Below are 24,735 nucleotides of genomic sequence, written 5' to 3' on the forward strand. Positions count from 1 at the left end.
CACACACACTCCATACATAGACGTGTATCAAAATGGACAGATACCAGTGCTCAGATCGCTAACAGAATCAGGCGTGCACACAGAAAACAAAACCCTGAAGCAGCTGAAAACTGAGTTCTGGCAGAATCTCTCACAGCTTTCGGACGACTCATCAGATGCAGATGTTACTTTCAGACATAACCTGTCATGCACGGTGACTGAATAGGATGTGTGTGTGTGTGTGTGTGTGTGTGTGTGTGTGTGTGTGTGTGTGTGTGCGCGCGCGTACGGGCGCGCGCATGTGTGTGTAAATACGCGTGCTTACCAGGTGTATTGAGTGGTTGCATGATCTCTCGATTTAGCATGAGCCCTTTGTCTAAGTTCGCAAATCGCTGGTTTTCGTTTCGGGTAACTGTGAAAATACTAACTGAAATGAAGTGCGCATATACCGATTTAGAATTGTCACCTCATACCAGTTTGGCTTTTTCAACTCATACTGACATCATTTTCGTCTCAACCATTGTTGTTCATAAACACTACACACACACACACACACAGTGAGAGAGAGCATCAACACTCCAGTGACCAAAAAGCGTCCCCCAATAAACTCCATTCTCATAAATACGAACGCCAAAGGATTTTTCAAAAAGTGTTGACATTTCAAACGAGGACCCAATGACCTTTTTGAAGGCAGGTCCTGCAATCTGATTTCATGTGTCAGTTTGGTGCGTTAACATTCTCCATAAAAAAAAACAAAAAACATCGCTTAAACAAACAGTTTCAAAGGTGTGTGTCCTTTTTTTCTTCTTTTCATGACACGACCAACTATCACATCAATTAACGTCAATATCGCTTAAAAATGCGCGAAAAGTTCCGCAAAAGTATGTCCCAACATGTATGATGCTAGAACAGGAATTCCGGAAAGACAAGGAGAAAGACATAGACATGGAGACAGATACAGACCCTCCACCACCACCCCCTCCCCACACACTTCAGTAAAAGATTTCAGAACGCTTACCCAGACATCAAACATCCAAGAAATCAACAACTGCGCAATGAAACGAAAACCTGGGAAAGGAGACTAACTGACAAAACAATATTTTAAACATTTCAGACGACTTCCCCCACCAGGTTTTGGAATGAATGTGAATTAGAAGAGCGGAAGGACTGTCACACTCGTCACTTACCTTGACTGTTACAGCTATCGACTGAAAAGTACGGTACGACGTGAAAGGGATGGACTTGACGATGTCTATGGCAACTTTGACTTCTCCACAACACATTCTTTATCCGACATCCACACGAACACTGAGCATAACACGTTCTCTTTGCGTTGCATATAGAGAACTTAACCGGACAGTTGACAGGTCAGCAATTGTGGTGAATATTCTCTCTAACCAGTCGTATTTCGCGCCATGGTTCAGGACCCTGCATGTTGGGCTGTCTTGGTGAGTAGGAACACGTTACGTGAATCACGTGTTGCAGGCACGTTGCGAGACTGGCTGGGGGGGGGGGGGGGGGGGGGGGGGGGGGGGGGGGAGAACAGGGGAAAATAAAACGGTGCGTGTGTGTGTGTGTGTATGTGTGTGTGTGCTGTTTCACCCACAAGCTATTCCCGTTTGGCCGATTCAGTTTCGCTCTGCAACACACACACACTCTCCAATGAAGAGACATTCTTTTAACACACACACACGCACGCGCGCGCGCACACACACACATTAACAGGACGATAAACCGAGGTCCCGCGTGCAGCATGCACTTAGCGCATGTAAAAGACCCAAGGCAACAGGTGGAAAGTAAATACAGAGTTCATATATATCTATATATATCTATATATCTATATATATATCTACACAATACACACACAATACAACAGCGACCCTTGTCAGCGGAGACTACTGCTAGTGCAGATGCTTCGATCATGCTCGGTAATGCAGAATGGATTCCGATCAGGCAGCAGAATAGAATAGAATAGAAGTAGAATAGAATAAAATATGTCTTTATTACCAAGTGTACCGGGATCACAAGGAAAATTGGGGGAGATGGGGGGGGGGGGGGGGGGAGGGGGATAGTACTCAGCATTCTGAGCAACAGGTAGCAATCTGTCTGAGTAATTATTGTCCGTCATCCTTCTTATACAATATTATGGTGATGACAGTAACTTCTCATTGTATCATCTCTCAAGCCTAGATGACTCCAGGAAGGCCAAGGAGGTGTAGAGTATCACCTTGTGAATCACGTAATACCAAACCTAAATGGTTCTCCATTGCAGCATCCTCTTCCTCATCATCATTCATTGACAAACTAGAGAGGGGGGGGGGGGGGGGGGGGGGGGGGAGGGAGAGAGAGAGAGAGATAACGCAACGCAAGAATGTTATTGTATAGGCCATATGACCCGTTACAACAGATCGTGCGGACAATGACAGAGTGAACCTTTGTTATAGTAGACTATGAACAGAAAAAAAAGCATTAACGACGTCGGTTTGCATAATACATGTATCTTCCAAGGTTATGGAGGCAATGCCTGTCTTGCATCAAATGCTGAAACCTAGTCATCGACGGATAAAGCGTGTATTTTTGGGGAATATACTTCTGTCGTAAGTCATTCAGTTCTGAGAGAGAGAGAGAGAGAGAGAGAGAGAGAGAGAGAGAGAGAGAAGTTTCTGTGGCCTGTCATGCCCTATTCTCATGGTAACTCCAGTTTCGATTTCGCCCTTCACTTCCATGCTTGTGTAACCTATCTGCAAACATGACAGTGATAACATTTTTTTTTTTAACTGTCATGTGAATGCATGCATATTGGACTTTCAGGTCTCACGTCCATCACCCACACTTTCACCACCCCCTTTACGATTTCCTGTAATTTGTGTAACATTAAGAAAATGTTCTCCATGTGCGTGCGTGCAGTGCATGAGCATGTGTGTGTATTGTGTATCTGTGTAACGTAGTGTGTGTGTGTGTGTGTGTGTGTGTGTGTGTGTGTGTGTGTGCTTCTGGTTTGTAGTTGGTAGGGTAGGTATGGATAATTGCAAACAGCATCTAATTGCGAACGATTCGAACACCGCCCCACTTCGAAGCGGTCTTAACGGCTGCATTTCACAATTTAACGTCTGCTTCGACCTTTTTCTAATACTCAGATGAATATCCATTTCCAAGAAACAGTCAAACATCAGCTCTTTCTGACTATTTCTGCACTCTTTCTTCTCTTCGCGCACCACTGCTGACCAAAGTTACGAAAGTGCTCCTGAAATCCTAAAATCAGTGGAAGCAAGTTGTAGGACTTGAATTTTGACACAGTTTAAAATAATTGATTTGATCGGATATGTTGAATGTGCAGTGCCAGTGCTGGGAGAATTTAAGAAAGCATATTGGTGACAGATCAGAACGTCAGTTTTGACAGGCATCTGCAAAATAGTGTCGTTTACAATCAGACCATAGGATATTTTGACGTGAGTCTATGTGCGAACGATGCTGCACAGTAACTGAGCACTCTCATATGGGTGTGTTTGTGAGCGGTGTGGTGTGTGTGTGTTTGAATGTCTGTGTGTTTGTATGCATGTGAGATCAAAACCAACAATACAACAGTCTTGTGCGATGTTCCAATAATAAGTTATGTCAAATGAGTTCAAGCTCTGGTTCTGTTTTAATTGACAACATGTACCCAAAGCAATCGTTCGCAAGAGTTGCCCGTTCGCATGTACCCTCAGTCGCCTCTGCCATTTCAAACGTTGACAAAACGTTGAAAAGAATGAACAGACGAACTTTTCCTGGTGCAACCAGTTGGAGAAAGCCTTCGAAAACAAAAGAACTACGTTTGACTATCGTTCGACATGTTATCTTTACAGTACACACGTTGTGCTGGTCGTTTTGACTATCGTTCGACATGTTATCTTTACAGTACACACGTTGTTGCTGGTCGCTTTGACTATCGTTCGACATGTTATCTTTACAGTACACACGTTGTGCTGGTTGCTATGACTGGATCGTTCGACATGTTATCTTTACAGTACACACGTTGTTGCTGGTCGCTTTGACTATCGTTCGACATGTTATCTTTACAGTACACACGTTGTTGCTGGTCGCTTTGACTATCGTTCGACATGTTATCTTTACAGTACACACGTTGTTGCTGGTTGCTATGACTGGATCGTTTGACATGTTATCTTTACAGTACACACGTTGTTGCTGGTTGCTATGACTGGATCGTTCGACATGTTATCTTTACAGTACACACGTTGTTGCTGGTTGCTATGACTGGATCGTTCGACATGTTATCTTTACAGTACACACGTTGTTGCTGGTTGCTATGACTGGATCGTTTGACATGTTATCTTTACAGTACACACGTTGTTGCTGGTTGCTATGACTGGATCGTTTGACATGTTATCTTTACAGTACACACGTTGTGCTGGTCGCTTTGACTATCGTTCGACATGTTATCTTTACAGTACACACGTTGTGCTGGTCGTTTTGACTGGATCGTTTGACATGTTATCTTTACAGTACACACGTTGTTGCTGGTCGCTATGACTGGATCGTTTGACATGTTATCTTTACAGTACACACGTTGTGCTGGTCGTTTTGACTGGATCGTTTGCAGTTACCCATACCAACCCTATTCCTCCTGGATATTTTGTGTGTTGTTCTGTGTTCAGTTTTCTTTTCCTTCCTACAAAATATGCTTTAACTCATTATTCTGATTAAATAAAATTTCGTTTCGTCTCAGCAGAAGTCTTCAGTGTCGGCTGGTTTCATGGGAGACTGTCGGTGGAGGGACGTGGTGGCCCTCTCCACTTGCGGGAAGACGTTCAGTCAATCAGACATTTTACTGTCGGTGGAAGGACGTGGTGGCCTTCTCCACTTGCGGGAAGACGTTCAGTCAATCAGGCTCCGCGGTTAATCAAGCCGTTTTTAATGTCGTCAGTTGAGCCAACAGCAAAGTGACAGCTGTATTATTAATGGTTTCTTCAATGCAGTGGGAAATCATTTACAGCTTAGTCATTTGTGAAGGACTATGACTCTCAAACTTGGAGGCAAAATTGCACTGGCTCTTAGTGCTGCAGTCTTGGGGACTAGTTGGCCTTTGGGAACCATCCCAACGCCGACTGTCCTAAAGCCCTCTTGGCCCAAAGAGGGGATGTAACTTGGGCAAGACATTCCCCACTATCACACAAAAAATACTAGCCCAAATAGTCGGAACAGCAGCTAACTGCCTCCTCTGCTGTTCTGATGGTCATTGTCGGACACGACTGACAATCACATATTGTCGTCAGCAGGGAGAGGCTTATCAGGTGGTGCCCTGCGTACGTTGAATCAGAACAGGCACAAGTGAACACCATCGAAGTGACTCAGCAACAGTGCAGGGTCTCCTCTTGTGTGTGACTCCCAAAGGACCGTGGCAGACGAACCGGGCTGTGCCTGTGCATGGGGCACTCTGGATGAGCGACGTGGAAGTAATGCCACTGACACGGCCAGGACGATCAAACAAACAAACGACAAAAACAAAAACGAAAGAAAAATAGAATAAAAACAGACAGAGGAAGCAGTTCGGAGGAAAATACTTCAAACTGTACACTACTGACACAATACTCGAAAGTATCAACCCAGCAGGCTGTATCAAATAATAATAAAAAAAAAATCCCGAAAGGGCTTTGACAAAGTTTATACAGAGACAAAGAAAGGTAAGCGCTGACTGAGAGGCAAGGAAGAAAACCAACACAAGACACTCCTGGCTTCACAATGCATGCCAAGCACGATATTTTACATTCATCACATCAGGAGTGAAAAGTCCAAAGAAAAAAAAAACTGCATGCAAAATCGAGTCAACATTTCACCATAAACTGACGGGAATGCATAAATGTAAACAGGTAATAAATGTGCAGCCATTTTCTTCAAGTTCATATTGTTCTTTCAATCTTAACATTTCACAACGCAAACAAACAAGAGTGTGGTGTGCATGCACACATACAAACTCGCGTGTACCCACACAAATGCACGAAAGGACACACACACAACATACCCGCGTGCATGCAAGCACGAACACAGATATACACACGCACATGCACGCACACACAAACCCAAGCACGCATATGATCAGAAGCACAGAACACTCAAGCACACACACGCACACACACGCATTAGCATACGCACGCTCAAACAAACACATGGACACATACACGCGCATAAATGGACACACACCCAAAATTATTAATGCACACTCACACAGAGAAATGGACACACACACACACACACACACACATGCAGCAGCAGTATGTGTAAGTTCCAGCTGACACCTCCGAGAGACCTCAGATGCAAGGCTTGGTGAGGAGAGAGCGTCCCAAGTGTGCATGGGTTACCGGTGTAGATGCCGCCACAGCTGACTGCATTTTGTCTGTCTCAATGTCTTCACCTAAACTTGTCACATCGAGTTGTCAACGTGGCTTTACCAAAGGCAGGGGGTTGGCGGTGGGGTGGGTGGGGGAGGGGCTTCAAGGTTTGGTGAGGACACAAACCCTGAAAGGTCTTTGGTGAGGATAAGGGAGGTAACTTTCAGCAAAGGCCCTATACATTATGCGGAGTGGTGGCCTAGTGATAACGTGTCCGCCTAGAAAACGAAAGATTCTGAGCGCACAGGTTCGAATCCCCACACTCTCCTGTATTCCCCCCCCCCCCCCCCCCCTCTCCACTAGACCTTGAGAGAGGTGTGGTCTGGACGCAGGTCATTCGGAGACGATAAACCGAGGTCCCGTGTGTAGCATGCACATCGCGCACGTGCAAGAACCCACGGCAACTAAAGGGTTGTCCCTGGCAGAATTAGATCTATAGCAAAATCCACATTGTCAGAAAAATGTACTGACAAGCAGACAAAAAGTGTGGCGCTCTCAATGCAGCGATGCGCTTTTCCTGGGGACAGCAGCCCAAATTTCACACACAGAAATCTGTTTGACAAAAGAGCAGTACAACGCAAGTCAACAATACGACTAACGGTTTTTGAGTAGGTAGGGTGTATGCTTTCAGGAGTGTATAGAACTATGGATGGGGGCTGTAAGGGGGGCTGTAAGGGGAAGATGGGGGCTGTAAGGGGGGCTGTAAGAGGAAGATGGGGGCTGTAAGGGGAAGATGGGGGCTGTAAGGGGGGCTGTAAGGGGAAGATGGGGGCTGTAAGGGGAAGATGGGGGCTGTAAGGGGGGCTGTAAGGGGAAGATGGGGGCTGTAAGGGGAAGATGGGGGCTGTAAGGAGAAGATGGGGGCTGTAAGGGGGGCTGTAAGGGGAAGATGGGGGCTGTAAGGGGAAGATGGGGGCTGTAAGGGGGGCTGTAAGGAGAAGATGGGGGCTGTAAGGGGGGCTGTAAGGGGAAGATGGGGGCTGTAAGGGGGGCTGTAAGGGGAAGATGGGGGCTGTAAGGGGAAGAAGGGTGAGGTCGGGTGGGGTGGTGTGTTTGTGTGTCGTCAAGTGTCGTCAAGTGTAGTGAAGTGTAACATTAGTGTTGTGTGTGGGTTCCTGTGTACTCATGCGCGTGTGTTGCTCTTCGCGTGCATGTGTTGGTGAACCATACAAAAGTTTGTTGACATTTGTGATTTCTGAGTGATCGCACGTGTGTGTGAGAGAGGGGGGGGTGATAATGTATGTATACACGCGCTAGCACAAGTGTGCATATTAGCCGACTTCAAAGTTAACTAATTTTCATGGCTTGTGGCAAAGCTCGTGTGCTTGTGTGTGTGTGTGTGTGACACTTGCCGAAAGGCTTCAATGTCTGAACCGTACTTGAAGTTCTTGCTTACAACCACTAATAAATGCCACTGGAACACGCACGCATATCTACCTCGCTAAAATCGGGCTGTGTGCTATACCGTGTCTCGCTATCTCCCTCCCTCTCTCTCACTCACTCACTCTCTCTATTTCTCTCTCTCTCTCTTGTTCTTTGTCTATATCTACAGTATCTACACCAACGAGGTGGAGAGAACAGCTATGAATGACGTAATGACCAGAGCGTCTGCATCCTCCATGTTCCGTCAACGTGACCAAGTTGGAAATGAGCACCCGTCACCCCCACGTGGTGACAGCACGGTGCAGAAGACAGGCCCTTCAATCCAGCTCCATTACCCCCGCACCACACTCCCCCCTCCCTGTCCTCACTTGGCCCCGCTCACCACAATGCCCGCCTTCATCACAATCACAACACTCAATACGGTGCCATGAACCACGTCCCATCCACAGAATGGTGAAACGACCACCGCTTCCTTCACACCCAACCCAGGCATGTAGACACACATTCCTTGGCAGAGGATCATTTACTGCACATCCACAGGAAGAGGGAGGAAGAAACAGCACAGGACCTGACCAGAACAGACACCTGCCACACCCAGGCCAACACACCATGGGTCACATCACATCACATCACATCACCGGCAACATGATCAGGAGGACAAGGTCATGGACAGTTTATCACATTTACTGTCAGGATGAGAAGCTTTATTTTCCAACTGTTGTTGTTGTTGTTGCTGCAAGACGAAGAAGAAGAACGCAACGTGACCCTTTCCCATAATGATCACACTCACGTTAAGGCCGGGAGCAGGTCGGTCACACAAACGACCGTCCCTTCTCCTATTATATCACGTGCACAGGTTTTCCCTACCACATCCACATCAAGGCCACAAGAGAAACGTCTCTGTTCCCACGTCACCAGGCGGACAGCTGTCCTTCCATCCTTTGACTTGACAACAAGTCCACAGAAGAAGCCCATCAGCAGATTTGTCCCCCATTTAATGAAGGAACTCAAGCTGCATAAAGAGACAGACGGCCACCCCTACACTCTGGGCCCCACCCTCACTTGTCAGGCCCCATCAGGGTGTCGGGACTGGCGGAGGAGGCTGGAATTGGCAGGGCCTTTCTCCGGGGTCTGCTGCCACCCGCCTCCCCGTTCACCTCCCTGCCGCCGCTGCCCATGCTGGAGGCGGCGTCCAGGTAGCCAAGGGTCTTGATGGTCTTGTACTGGTCCGGGATCTCCATCATCACGTGCAGCGCCAGGCTGGCGTCCGGGTTCTTCCGCTTGGCCGTCACCTTGTGGAAGTTGACGAACTGGAAGTTGTCGAAGTGGCGCTCCGGGAGGTAGTCGTCGAAGTGCTCCATGACGTCCCAGGGCCCGTCCCCGACCCCCACCACCACAATGCTAAGCGGCACGGCAGACGCATCCACGATGGCGTCCACCGTGGGCTTGTAGTCGTTCACCTGGCCGTCGGCGATGATGATGAGGATGTGGTAGGAGTTCTTCTGCTGCACGATGTCAATGGCCCGCCGGATGATGGGCGCGAAGCTGGTGGGCCCACCCAGGCTGACATGGCTGGCCACGCGGTCGTAGCGCTCCAGCACCTCGGCGAAGCCCTGGCAGCCCCGCTGGTCCAGCGAAAAGGGGAACACGCCGTGCCCGTTGGTCTGCTTGTCGGCGAAGCCGAAGGTGGGGATGAAGTTGTCCTGGTCGAAGGACTCCAGCGTGCGGCCGATGATGGAGATGACCTTCTGGTAGGGGTTGAGGGCCTTGCCGGGCACTACGCGGTGCAGGCACTGGCCGTTGAACGTCTTCCTCCCCTGCCACTCGTTGCTGGCCGAAAAGTCCACACCCACGATCAGCTGGCACTTCTCCAGCCCCGCCCGCCGGCACGCGTCCGCCACCTCCTCGTAGGAGGAGAAGTGGTCCTCGAAGGAGAAGAAAGTCCGACTCTGCTGAAGGCCGAAGACGGACAGGAGAGAGGTGTGCGCCACCTGGCGGGAGGTGCCCAGCGACACCCGACCGCCGAAGGCGTCGTCCACATTGGCCGCCGTCTGATCCCGGCGGACCAGCTGATGGCGCTGCCGTGCCCGGTGGTAGAGCCACAGGATGACCATCAGCACCACGTTGGCCGCCATGTACATCAGGCAGGACAGCAACGACATAGGCTGTGCTGGCGGGGCACCATGCACCGGACTGCAACACACGTGGTCATAGAACAGACACTTCCAACACTATCTAATGCCATGCACCAGACTGCAACACACGTGGTCATACAGCAGACACTTCCAACACTATCTAATGCCATGCACTGTACTAAACACACGTTGTGTCATGGTTTAGACACTTTCCACACGCACACTATTTAATGCCATGCACTGTACTAAACACACGCTGTGTCATGGTTTAGACACTTTCCACACGCACACTATTTAATGCCATGCACTGTACTAAACACACGTTGTGTCATGGTTTAGACACTTTCCACACGCACACTATTTAATGCCATGCACTGTACTAAACACACGTTGTGTCATGGTTTAGACACTTTCCACACGCACACTATTTAATGCCATGCACTGTACTAAACACACGCTGTGTCATGGTTTAGACACTTTCCACACGCACACTATTTAATGCCATGCACTGTACTAAACACACGTTGTGTCATGGTTTAGACACTTTCCACACGCACACTATTTAATGCCATGCACTGTACTAAACACACGTTGTGTCATGGTTTAGACACTTTCCACACGCACACTATTTAATGCCATGCACTGTACTAAACACACGCTGTGTCATGGTTTAGACACTTTCCACACGCACACTGTTCAATACCATGCACTGTACTTTACACAGGTTGTCATGGTTTGGACACTTTCCACTTCCACACTATTTAATACCATGCACTGTACTTTACACAGGTTGTCATGGTTTGGACACTTTCCACTTCCACACTATTTAATACCATGCACTGTACTTTACACAGGTTGTCATGGATTAGACAACTGTTACACCTACACCATTCAATACCATGAACTGTACTTACCAACGGTTGTGTCAAGATATATGCACTTCCCACACTCACACTATACCATGCACTGTACTTACCAATGGTTGTGTCAAGATATATGCACTTCCCACACTCACACTATACCATGAACTGTACTTACCAACGGTTGTGTCAAGATATATGCACTTCCCACACTCACACTATACCATGAACTGTACTTACCAAAGGTTGTGTCAAGGTATAGACACTTCCCACACTCACACTATACCATGAACTGTACTTACCAAAGGTTGTGTCAAGGTATAGACACTTCCCACACTCACACTATACCATGAACTGTACTTACCAACGGTTGTGTCAAGATATATGCACTTCCCACACTCACACTATACCATGAACTGTACTTACCAACGGTTGTGTCAAGATATATGCACTTCCCACACTCACACTATACCATGCACTGTACTTACCAACGGTTGTGTCAAGATATATGCACTTCCCACACTCACACTATACCATGCACTGTACTTACCAAAGGTTGTGTCAAGATATATGCACTTCCCACACTCACACTATACCATGCACTGTACTTACCAAAGGTTGTGTCAAGATATATGCACTTCCCACACTCACACTATACCATGAACTGTACTTACCAAAGGTTGTGTCAAGATATATGCACTTCCCACACTCACACTATACCATGAACTGTACTTACCAACGGTTGTGTCAAGATATATGCACTTCCCACACTCACACTATACCATGAACTGTACTTACCAACGGTTGTGTCAAGATATATGCACTTCCCACACTCACACTATACCATGAACTGTACTTACCAACGGTTGTGTCAAGATATATGCACTTCCCACACTCACACTATACCATGCACTGTACTTACCAACGGTTGTGTCAAGATATATGCACTTCCCACACTCACACTATACCATGAACTGTACTTACCAAAGGTTGTGTCAAGATATATGCACTTCCCACACTCACACTATACCATGAACTGTACTTACCAACGGTTGTGTCAAGATATATGCACTTCCCACACTCACACTATACCATGAACTGTACTTACCAACGGTTGTGTCAAGATATATGCACTTCCCACACTCACACTATACCATGCACTGTACTTACCAACGGTTGTGTCAAGATATATGCACTTCCCACACTCACACTATACCATGAACTGTACTTACCAACGGTTGTGTCAAGATATATGCACTTCCCACACTCACACTATACCATGCACTGTACTTACCAACGGTTGTGTCAAGATATATGCACTTCCCACACTCACACTATACCATGCACTGTACTTACCAACGGTTGTGTCAAGATATATGCACTTCCCACACTCACACTATACCATGCACTGTACTCAACGCACGTGTTATAGTTTAGACACTTCTTACACCATTCAGTACCATGCACTGTACTTAACACACGTGTCAGAGTAATAATAATGATAATGATGATAATAATAATAATAATTCATAACTTTTCTATGGCGCGATATCCAGTACTAATGCTGCTCAAAGCGCCTTACATCATCGAGCCTGATATAAACGTAACATAAAACATTACAACAGCTCAACCCAGTGCGTTCACAGAACGAATAAAAAAGCATGATCCACCAAACAATAATGATATCAAATAAATAATGCTTAGATTAAAAACAAATACATTCCATAAAAACACACATTTTTAACACACACACACATGCGCGCGCACACACGCATACACACACACACACACACACACTCATACACACATGCACGCGCGCGCCCGCCCAGACACATTAAAGATATCAACTGCACTGAAACAGGATTACGTGAGTATAAATATCTCTAGCATAAAACTCTATGTGGCGAACAGACTCTGGTCTATCCATTGTGCTGAGTACAGAAATGTTTGCGGAAAAGGTGCGTTTTCAGATCTGACTTGAAGGTCTGGAGATCAGGAGCATTTCTGAGGGACGATGGCAAAGAATTCCAAATTTGGGGTACTTGAACCCTAAAAGACCTTTTTCTGCACATCTACTTAGTTCTTGGGACTTTAAGCAACCGTTCAGAACTGGATCTTAGCGTTCTGCATGGTTCGTACGTTTCCAGCACAGAGGAGAGATACGAGGGAAGAGATTCATCAAAATGTCGGAAGTCAAGTGTCGCTAGTTTATAGTGAATGCGGGACTCTATAGGAAGACAGTGCAACTGATGCAAAAGAGGTGTGACATGATGATGCACTTGAAACATTGAACACAGTACTGTCAAATCAAGTCTGCTCAATAAGGTGCTGATCAAACAGTATTGTCAAACCAAGTCTGCTCAATAAGGTGCTGATCAAACTGTATTGTCAAACCAAGTCTGCTCAATAAGGTGCTGATCAAACAGTATTGTCAAACCAAGTCTGCTCAATAAGGTGCTGATCAAACTGTATTGTCAAACCAAGTCTGCTCAATAAGGTGCTGATCAAACTGTACTGTCAAACCAAGTCTGCTCAATAAGGTGCTGATCAAACTGCATTGTCAAACCAAGTCTGCTCAATAAGGTGCTGATCAAACTGTATTGTCAAACCAAGTCTGCTCAATAAGGTGCTGATCAAACTGTATTGTCAAACCAAGTCTGCTCAATAAGGTGCTGATCAAACAGTACTGTCAAACCAAGTCTGCTCAATAAGGTGCTGATCAAACTGTATTGTCAAACCAAGTCTGCTCAATAAGGTGCTGATCAAACTGTACTGTCAAACCAAGTCTGCTCAATAAGGTGCTGATCAAACTGTATTGTCAAACCAAGTCTGCTCAATAAGGTGCTGATCAAACTGTATTGTCAAACCAAGTCTGCTCAATAAGATGCTGATCAAACTGTATTGTCAAACCAAGTCTGCTCAATAAGGTGCTGATCAAACTGTATTGTCAAACCAAGTCTGCTCAATAAGGTGCTGATCAAACTGTATTGTCAAACCAAGTCTGCTCAATAAGGTGCTGATCAAACTGTATTGTCAAACCAAGTCTGCTCAATAAGGTGCTGATCAAACAGTACTGTCAAACCAAGTCTGCTCAATAAGGTGCTGATCAAACTGTACTGTCAAACCAAGTCTGCTCAATAAGGTGCTGATCAAACTGCATTGTCAAACCAAGTCTGCTCAATAAGGTGCTGATCAAACTGTACTGTCAAACCAAGTCTGCTCAATAAGGTGCTGATCAAACTGTACTGTCAAACCAAGTCTGCTCAATAAGGTGCTGATCAAACTGCTTGCATTCTTCACCTCACGACGGTGAAATGCAAACATTGCTTGTGCATCTCGTCTGTTTAGCTATCCATACCGCCATGACCCGCCTTCGAAGTATACTCATCCTCGGATCCATAGCTGCTTGAGAAACAATTTACTGATCCATCCGACCAAAGACGCCACCCAAAGCACCCACCTCAAAGAGCTTCCGTGATCGATGAGCTGTCACCCGTGCCTCCACCAATGACTGTAATTGGTGGGAAGGCAGATAAAAGGGGTGTTTGTCTATGGGAAGGGGAGGGTAGGTAGGGGGGGAAGAAAGAGGGAGGAAGGAGAGACAGAGAAAGGAAGAGAGAGAAGAGCGAGAGAGAGAGAGAGAGAGAAGAAGAAGAAGAGAGAGAGAGAGAGAGAGAGTCGGGGAGGGAGGGAAGGAGGGAGAGACTGACAGACGGAGGTCAGTTGTGAAGACAGGCCACTCCGGAATGCAGTGTCGTTGGAGGAAGTTGTCCTGACTGACCACCACAACAGATGAACACGCCAACGAAGTGGTTACGATGCAGGACTTCTCTCATTCCTGGGATCCTGGACTCGATTCCAGAATGCGTCTGGTGGGTTAAGGCTGGATTTTTTTTCCTGATCTGATCTCGTAGGTGAACGCATCATATGCAAACTTGCCAGCGTCTGAACCCCTTTCGTGCGTATGCGCACGCATAACACCAAATACTGATGTTAAAGATCCAGTAATTCATGTCAGTGTTAGGTGGGTTATGGAAACACGAACATGTCTTGCATGCACAGCTCCGAAAACGGAGTCTGGCTGGGCCTACATGGTGGGGTAGGTAAAAACGGCCATGCCTGTCAATAAAAGTCCAGTGGTTGACAACGAGTGGGTGTGGAGGTTGCAGCCTACGAATACAGTAGAAAAAGAAGGAAAACGACAGAGAAGAAGACAGAGATAGGGGGCTATAGTTGTGAAGCCCAGCCATTAAGGGGTCTTCCTGTAGAGATAGGGGGCTATAGTTGTGAAGCCCAGCCATTAAGGGGTCTTCCTGTAGAGATAGGGGGCTAGAGTTGTGAAGCCCAGCCATTAAGGGGTCTTCCTGTAGAGATAGGGGGCTATAGTTGTGAAGCCCAGCCATTAAGGGGTCTTCCTGTAGAGATAGGGGGCTATAGTTGTGAAGCCCAGCCATTAAGGGGTCTTCCTGTAGAGATAGGGGGCTAGAGTTGTGAAGCCCAGCCATTAAGGGGTCTTCCTGTAGAGATAGGGGGCTATAGTTGTGAAGCCCAGCCATTAAGGGGTCTTCCTGTAGAGATAGGGGGCTATAGTTGTGAAGCCCAGCCATTAAGGTGTCTTCCTGTAGAGATAGGGGGCTATAGTTGTGAAGCCCAGCCATTAAGGGGTCTTCCTGTAGAGATAGGGGGCTAGAGTTGTGAAGCCCAGCCATTAAGGAGTCTTGCTATGCAGGTTGGACAAAAGCTGGGTCTGACTCATCACCATACCACACGCCACAGGCCATGGCTGTGCAGGGAAGGCCGGGTCGGTGTCGCCGGAAAAATATACCGCAGGAAATTATAGTACTGCTTCTACTAAAATTTAACAAAAAAAACAACAACAAAAAAAAACAACCAACTGTGGCAGTGTTGTTCCACTAGGAGAGCAAAACACGCCCTCTCAGTCCCAGGAAAAAACAACAACACTGTGCCAGGGAAATAAACTGAAATTACACTGAATTGAACTGAAGAGGAAAACAGCACAACTACAGTTCAGGTAATGATGTCTCTGTATTCATCAGGTAGAAAGCACAGTGTTTGTTTGTTTCCCGGAAGTCATTTCTTCATGCGGAAGGCCAGTGTTGATTTCCTGGGGGAGTGTTTTCTTTTTCTAGGGAAGACACATTTATTTCATTATTTTTTCGAGACAAAAAATACTGGGGTATTGTTTTCGGGGGAGTGGGGGTGGGGTCTTTTTTCCTCTAACACCGGCCCCCCGAAAGCTGCCGAGAATCCCAGTCCTCAGTGTCTGTCCCGGTGTCAGGCCTCCCTGGTGACCCGCTGCGTTGCGTGTGCTGCTCCCTTCTGTCACAGGGCTCTCAGACACGATAAACGGTGCCCACAATCCCAACCGTCAGATAACGGCCTGTCTGGAGATACCTCACGCACGTTTCCACAGGAGATAAAACAATTACAACGTCAGGGACCGGTGGAAACGGATCACACGCCTGCCATCAGGAGCTTGCAAACTGTCGTGAAAAAAATGTCTTGGCATCCGTTGACGCACTGTCAAAGTTTCATTTAAAAATGATGGCTAATGGTTGATTAATCCATTTACGTACGTTAGAACTTCGTGACAAAAATGGTCTATGTGCACACGTTAGACTTCATGAAAAATGCTTGGCTAATGTTTAGCTTGTTTACTCCCCCCGTCAATTTACACCCATTAAAATGTTGTGAAAATGCTTCGTTAACGATTTGATTCACAAAGTCTATTATTATACACTTTTAACTTTCAAGAAAAATACCTGGCCAATAGTTGGCTCATCATTTTTTCAGTCTAACAACACACGTTAAACTTTTCATAAAAAATGCTTGCACCCACCTCCCCGAAACCCCATGTTAAGCGATGGGCTATTGGTAATGCGTCCGAATATGAAGCCAGTCTGTTCGAGTCACGAAAACGGACCGGAAATTCCCCCTGCATTCAGCTCGGACTCTCTTGAATTTCGGAAACACGGAAGCGTTTGCCTCACGGTAACAGGTAAATCTACAAAGACTTCCACGACAACTCAGCAGACAGTCTGCAATAGACCGCTGGAGAGTTCCATGCTTACATGACGTATAGAGGCGCGTCTCTATCTCCCCACACCTTTTTACACACACACACACACACACACACACACACACACACACACACATTCTCTCTGTCTCTGAGTCAGTCACTCACCTGTCAGTGCGGGTGGTGGCGGTAACATGAGAGGAGGTAGCAGTCCTGCAGATGACGTCATGGACCGTGTCCACCTGCCTCCCCCCACCGTCTGTCCGTCCCCCTCCCTCACTGCAGATCTACCTCACTCTGCCTGCCCTGGACACACACACACACACACACACACACACACACACACACACACACACTGCAATGACTTTAATGCAACATATCTGAAAATACTGATAATGCAACAACAACAACAATACACACACACACACACACACACACGCACACACACACACACACTACAATGACTTTAATGCAACATATCTGAAAATACTGATAATGCAACAACAACAATACACACACACACACACACACACACACACACACACACACACGCACACAATCACATACATTGCAATGACTTTGATAGATAATATAGATCTGAAAATACCGACAATCAATATCATGACGCACACACACAAAGACACAGATACAGAGAATCACACACACTGCAATGACTTTAATGCAACAGATCTGAAAATGCTGACAGTGCAACAATATGATACCATGCACGCATACACACTTCATTTCAATGACAAAATTGCAATACTGAGATCTGCAATATGATACGACGATCATTTTACACAAACACAAGGCAGTGAGAAAATGGAGAAAGATGAATTTCACATCCTCAGACAAGATAATTCCATCGCTCCAGCCAAATCAAACATGCGCATATTGTATGTTACATGTGCGTATCCTACATTCCAAACCCAGATACGCTCCGATAGCGGTAAAAACTGATGCACAAACAAGTCCGTAACTCAAAATCTAAAACCTTGTCATAATGCATATTAAATGTCTATCCATATTCATAGACAAATAAACTGGTATAAGATGCCATCAATAAACAAAAATCCGACAGAGAGAAAGAGAGAGAGGGGGGGAGGGAGAGAGGGAGAGAGAGAGAGAGAGAGAGAGAGAGAGAGAGAGAGAGGTACACATGTATCAACACACACACACACACACACACACACACACACACAAAGGCACACACCAAGACTGTCCTCTCACTTTCATACGTTACCTACTTCGGACAGCTGAAACACACACACACACACACACACACACACACACACACAACAAGACTGTCCACACACACACACACACACACCAAGACTGTCCTCTCACTTTCATACGTTACCTACATCGGACAGCTGAAACACACACACACACACACACACACACACACAACAAGACTGTCCACACACACACACACACACACACACAACAAGACTGTCCACACACACACACACACCTAGACTGTCCCATCACTTTCCTACTGATCCGGACAGCAGAATAACCAATATGGAAATGATTGACCAATCAGCCGTCAGCAGGCACCCTGTCACTGCCCGTTAATTGATGGCCCATTGCAAACACAACCAGTTTTGCTGACGACAGCCGTTACCTGCCATTTGTGAGCGAACGCGCGTGTGTGCGTGTGTGTGCGTGCGTGCGTGTGTGTGTGTGTGTTTGTGTATGTGTGCGCGCGCGTTTGTGTGCATTAGTGTGTATGTGTGTGTGTATGTGTGCACGCGAGCGTGCGTGTGTGTATGTGCGTTCACAAACGCTGACAACGAACGGAACGGGAAAGGCCACGTTTTATTGTATGCCCTGCTAACACAGCACTGATTCATTCTCTCTCTCTCTCTCTCTCTCTGGCATGACCATATATATACCAGTGATAGATTTGCTCAATATAGACTTTTTAAGACTACGTGTGCGACTGAGCCATATCTTATGATTAGAATGAGTAGGTATGTTAAATGTGCTTTGACTAAATTTAGATTTGGTATTTCTGATATTGCCAGCCATCGTTTAAGATACAGGTCCAATGGTGAACGTGAACAGATGTGTCGCTTGTGTCAAAAGGGAAAAGAAGATGAGATCCATTTTTTGTTTTGTTGTCCTGCCCTATTAGACCTTAGACTACAGTTAATTGAACCCAAATATTATAACAGCCCTTGTAGTTTTAGATTGAACTTGTTATTATCATCCAGAAAGGAAACTACCCTTGGTGGGCTTGCAGTCTATATTTACAAATCTTTGAAAAGGTTGAAGGTTATACTATCGTAGTGGTTTGTTTTGTTGTTGTTGTTGTTTTTGTTTGTTTGTTTATTTTGTAAGTGTACTATATGACATGTGTGGTATATTGCTGTTGTAGTAGTTAGACTTTGATTGTGTGCAATTTAGGGTATACAAAGTATGTTACTGTTGTATTCAGTATGACTGTTATGATTCCTATATTTCAATGTACATGTGTCACACCTCTTCAGTAAGGGGCTATGGCCTTTATTTGAATAAAACATTTCGTTTCGTTTCGTTTCTCTCTCTCTCTCTCTCCTCCTCCTCCCGCCTATCGTCTGCAGCCAGTGAGAGAGCCCTGAAGGATGTTCATCATGAGAACGCGTGTGGTGAACCGTTGTCTATACTGGTGTTGTGAAGAGACGATGCCAAGTTTTTTCAGTTTCAGTTTGTCAAGGAGGTGTCACTGCGTTCGGACAAATCCACATATATACAGCGACACGGCATCTGTTAATTAGATGCCTCACTAACATCATCATCCAGCACGCAAGCCAGGCCTTAGGTGCACGCATATATGTATTTGTGTACTTATCAGAATGGATTTCTTCTACAGAGGACAACACTCGTGTTGCCTTGGGTTCTTTTTCAGTGCGTCATGATGATGAGACTGATGATGACGGCGACCTTGACATATGTGGGTAAAAGAGATTGTTTTGTATTGTATCATATTCATGATACTGTATTCTGTTGTATTGTACTGCAGTTATCTTATCACACTGGTTTCTCGGCGTAACAGTTCTCTTCTGAAAGATAATACTCAAATGCATACATTAACAGTAACACTGACAAAATGTCTTCCATCACCGACACGTGTGACGGGACAGTCAAGAAAAATTCCTCCTGTGCACAAAACTCGGGCTGCTCTCTATGGGAGAACGTGTCGTCACTGTGTAGATTCAACCCCGGCTTTTTTTTCCCCCTTTCTTTTTTCTTCTGGAAATGTATTTATTGACGTAGATTCTTTACTATGTACTAAGTGCAAGCAGCATTCGGCTTCTCATCTCATCCGAATGACTAGCATCCAGACCACCACTAGATGTCTAGTGGAGAGGGAGGGGGGTGGGGGGGGAGAGAGAGTAAAAAATACCTGTCTGTATATAGGATTCGAACCCGTGGACACTCGCTTCCTTGTCGGTCATGTTACCACTGGGCCACCGTTTCAACCCATATTCTTGTTGCTTATAGTCCAGCCGACCGCACAGGGCCATATCAGGACTGTCAAACCATACAGATGCTCAACCTCGTCAACACAAAACTGTCACATCTACAAAACAACAACAAAAACAACAAGGCCTTCAAGACTCACTTGTGATACACTTAAAAAAAAAATCCAAGCTTTTTATGTATTGAGTATAATTTCAAAATGTAATGTTTAAGATGAGAAAGATCAGTTTAAAGCAAATTAAGTCCCCTAGCATTAATTACAGAGTAATTTCCCTTTTTTACTATCTGCACCAAAACGCTTGCAAAATAAATAAAACTTCCATGCTTAGCAAAAGAAGTTCCTGTTTGAACAAAAAATGAAAATAATGACTGCTCTTGTTGTTGGGTCAGAATATCAGATCAAAGTGCCAAGTTTAGAGAATACAAAAAATATAAATATAACAGTAAATGCAGTTTGCATATAATTAGGCTTCTTTTTTTTCCCCATCCCATAGGTGCAATATTGTTTTAAACAAGATGACTGGAAAGAACTGAATTTTTCCTATTTTTATGCCTAATTTGGTGTCAACTGACAAAGTATTTGCAGAGAAAATGTCAATGTTAATGTTTACCACGGACACACTGACACACACACACACAGACAACCGAACACCGGGTTAAAACACAGACTCACTTTGTTTACACAAGTGAGTCAAAAAACAAAAAAAACAAGAACAAAAACAAAGATCACACTAAGACAAACCCACAAAACAGTTCATGACACAGTACCCCAACCATTTAGAGCTCTCCTTATGGCAGATAAGACTTGGTCATGCTGAGGACGCCAGCCAGTCCGCTTAATTTATCATCCCCAGATTACAAAAATCGTCATACAGGAAAACAAGAGAGGCAAGGCCTTCAAGACTCACTTGTGATACACTTTAAAAAAAATCTAATCGTTAAAATGTGTTCTGTATTTGTTATTATAAAGCTTCGCGTTAAAAAAAAAAGAAGTCCTAACCAGATTCGAATTAAGTCCCCTAGCATTAATTACAAAGTAATTTCCCTTCTTTACTATCTGCACCAAAACGTTCGCAAAATAAATAAAACTTCCATGCTTAGCAAAAGAAGTTCCTGTTTGAACAAAAAATGATAATAATGACTGCTCTTGTTGTTGGGTCAGAATATCAGATCAAAGCGCCAAGTTTAGAGAATACCAAAAATATAAATGTAACAGTAAATGCAGTTTGCATATAATTAGGCTTCATTTTTTATTTTTTTGTGCCCATCCCAGAGGTGCAATATTGTTTTAAACAAGATGACTGGAAAGAACTGAAGTTTTCCTATTTTTATGCCTAATTTGGTGTCAACTGACAAAGTATTTGCAGAGAAATGTTAAAGTTTACCATGGACACACACACACACACACACACAGACACACAAACAACCGAACACCGGGCTAAAACATAGACTCACTTTGTTTACACAAGTGAGTCAAAAAACAATACTTCAAAGCCAAACAAAAAAAAATAGATAAAAAGGCCATATTGGCAAATAACACAGCAGAATGGGCAGCTAGTGCCCATCCCAGTGTTGACATCTCACTACCTAATCACCAGAGCAAAACAGCACAGATAGTACAGCTAGTGCCCATCCCAGTGTTGACATCTCACTACCTAATCACCAGAGCAAAACAGCACAGATAGTACAGCTAGTGCCCATCCCAGTGTTGACATCTCACTACCTAATCACCAGAGCAAAACAGCACAGATAGTACAGCTAGTGCCCATCCCAGTGTTTACATCTCACTACCTAACCACCAGAGCAAAACAGCACAGATAGTACATCATAGACTGCGGAGAGAAAAAAAGTGTCAAGGCTTGCTTGAAAAAAGAAAGGGGAATGGACTAGGAAGTCTGAAAAAGGAGACGACAGTGAAGAAAAAAAAGGCAGAAACAAAGAGAGTGACAGAAAAGAGGAAATTTCCAGCACAGAATTTCCAGAAGGCGGGGATGCCATTTGTTCTGAAAGACCCCCGGCATCCCCACGGAGGACGCTCCAACCCTCAGGATGATGCCGACAATATAACGACGACGACGATAAGGATGATGACGTCGATGATGACTGCTGCAGAGAACACCACCACCTCCACCACCATCCCCGTTATGTGATATGACGCCATGATGATGGATCACCACACACACACACACACATACACACCACCGGTGTTGCCCCCACCACCCACCGTACCCCTCTTCCATGCAACAATCCACCAGAGCACAATAATCACTGGTCTGTTTTCTCACCTGCCCCGCATCCCCCGCCCACACCCACACCGACACCCCATCGCCCCCTCCCCCTTCTCTCCACCACCTCCCAGCGCCAGAGGCAGAAACAGAAGCAGCGGCAGCAGCAACTTTATCACCTGACAGCAATCAATCACAGTCACAGTGTGGCAAACTGCAACTGGGTACCCCGCTGCATTATATTCCAGACATATTAACTATTCCATATAATGGGACTGGTGTTCATTGTCAGGTGGTTTTTTTGTGGGTTTTTTCCGGTGTGTCCGAAAGGCTTCATTTCCTCCTTCCTTCCAGAGAGAGAGAGAGTGAGAGCGAAAGAGACAGAGTGACAGAGAGAGAGAGAGAGAGAGAGAGAGGGGGGGGGGAGAAAGAGAGAGAGTGTGAGAGAGAATGTGGGAGACAGAGGGAGACCGAAACCCAGAGAGATGCAGAGAGGGAGGAGGGGAGGTGCAGACAAGGAGAGAGAGAGAGAGAGAGAGAGAGAGAGAGAGAGGGGGGGGGGGGGAGAAAGAGAGAGAGTGTGAGAGAGAATGTGGGAGACAGAGGGAGACCGAAACCCAGAGAGATGCAGAGAGGGAGGAGGGGAGGTGCAGACAAGGAGAGAGAGTGACACAGAGAGAGAGAGAGAGAGGGGGGGGGGGAGAAAGAGAGAGAGTGTGAGAGAGAATGTGGGAGACAGAGGGAGACCGAAACCCAGAGAGATGCAGAGAGGGAGGAGGGGAGGTGCAGACAAGGAGAGAGAGAGAGAGAGAGAGAGAGAGAGAGAGAGGGGGGGGGGAGAAAGAGAGAGAGTGTGAGAGAGAATGTGGGAGACAGAGGGAGACCGAAACCCAGAGAGATGCAGAGAGGGAGGAGGGGAGGTGCAGACAAGGAGAGAGAGAGAGAGAGAGAGAGAGAGAGAGAGAGAGAGGGGGGGAGAAAGAGAGAGAGTGTGAGAGAGAATGTGGGAGACAGAGGGAGACCGAAACCCAGAGAGATGCAGAGAGGGAGGAGGGGAGGTGCAGACAAGGAGAGAGAGAGAGAGAGAGAGAGAGAGAGAGAGAGAGAGAGAGAGAGAGAGAGAGAGAGAGAGAGATTAATGCCTGTCGATAATCTCGAGAGTTTCGAAGATTTAAAAAAAAAAAAAAAAAAAAAAAAAAAAGGAAGCAGGAGGGGGGGGGGGGGGGGGGGAATAAAAACGATGGACCGAAAACAAGTGAGTGAATCCATTATTCAGCACTCCTATATCTGAGCTGTGTGTTGATGGATGGTCCAGGAGGGAAGTGGAAGAGGCCACACACACACCCCCCACCCCCACCCACCCTCCTCCCGTCCCCCGGAGATGGACAGGGGGGGTGGGGGGGGGGGAAGCAATGGATGATTGTTGACCTTATATTCCATCCATTTGCACCGGCTGTGCACGGACCAGCCTCGGAGACTGCCAGCTTCTGCTGCTGCTGGTGATGATGATGTTGATGATTATGGTGATGGTGATGATGATGATGTTGATAATTATGATGATGATGATGGTGATGATGATGATGGTGATGATGATGATGATAATAATGATGTTGATGTTGACAATGATGATGATGATGATGGTGATGATGATGATGGTGGTGGTGGTGATGGTGGTGATGATGGTGGTGGTGGTGATGATGGTGATGATGAAGATGATGATGGTGGTGGTGGTGGTGGTGGTGGTGGTGATGATGATGATGATGATAATGATGATGGTGATGATGATGATGAAGACGGTGGTGATGATGATGATGCTGATAATAGTGATGCTGATGCTGATGGTGATGATGATGATGATGATGGTGATGATGATTATACTGATGATGATGATGATGGTGGTGATGATGATGGTGAAGACGGTGGTGATGATGATGATGGTGATAATAGTGATGCTGATGATGATGGTGATAATGATGAACGCAAACTAACGGTCACAAAGGACACAGTGTTTATTTGTGCTGTGCAGACACTAACGACACGTTTATTGTTCGTTCCCAGTGTTGCAGACGCAAATAATGACACGCTTTCTCTGTTTCTCTCTGGCTGTCTTTCTGTCTCTGTCTCCCAGTTCTTTCTGTCTCTGTCTCCCAGTTCTTTCTGTCTCTCTCTCCCAGTTCTTTCTGTCTCTGTCTCCCAGTTCTTTCTGTCGCTCCTGTCTTTCTCTTTCTTCCCTCTCTCACCCCAGGGACAGCCCAATGACAT

At 45.9% G+C, this 24,735-nt stretch overlaps 1 pseudogene across 3 annotated transcripts in view; it reads right to left on the reverse strand.

The window, feature by feature from the left end:
- Nucleotides 1-4,496: 4,496 nt before the first annotated feature.
- Nucleotides 4,497-24,735, reverse strand: part of LOC143288640 (uncharacterized) — a 169,146-nt pseudogene continuing 148,907 nt past the window's right edge. For all 3 annotated transcript variants that reach the window (XR_013056129.1, XR_013056128.1, XR_013056130.1), the window contains 2 exons: nt 16,949-17,086; nt 4,497-9,941 (listed from right to left, as the gene is read on the reverse strand). The product of XR_013056129.1 is annotated as an uncharacterized LOC143288640, transcript variant X2 (transcript). The remainder of the gene's footprint in view (nt 9,942-16,948; nt 17,087-24,735) is intronic.

This window comes from Babylonia areolata, chromosome 12 (genome assembly GCF_041734735.1).
Source record: "Babylonia areolata isolate BAREFJ2019XMU chromosome 12, ASM4173473v1, whole genome shotgun sequence".
Taxonomy (NCBI): domain Eukaryota; kingdom Metazoa; phylum Mollusca; class Gastropoda; order Neogastropoda; family Buccinidae; genus Babylonia; species Babylonia areolata.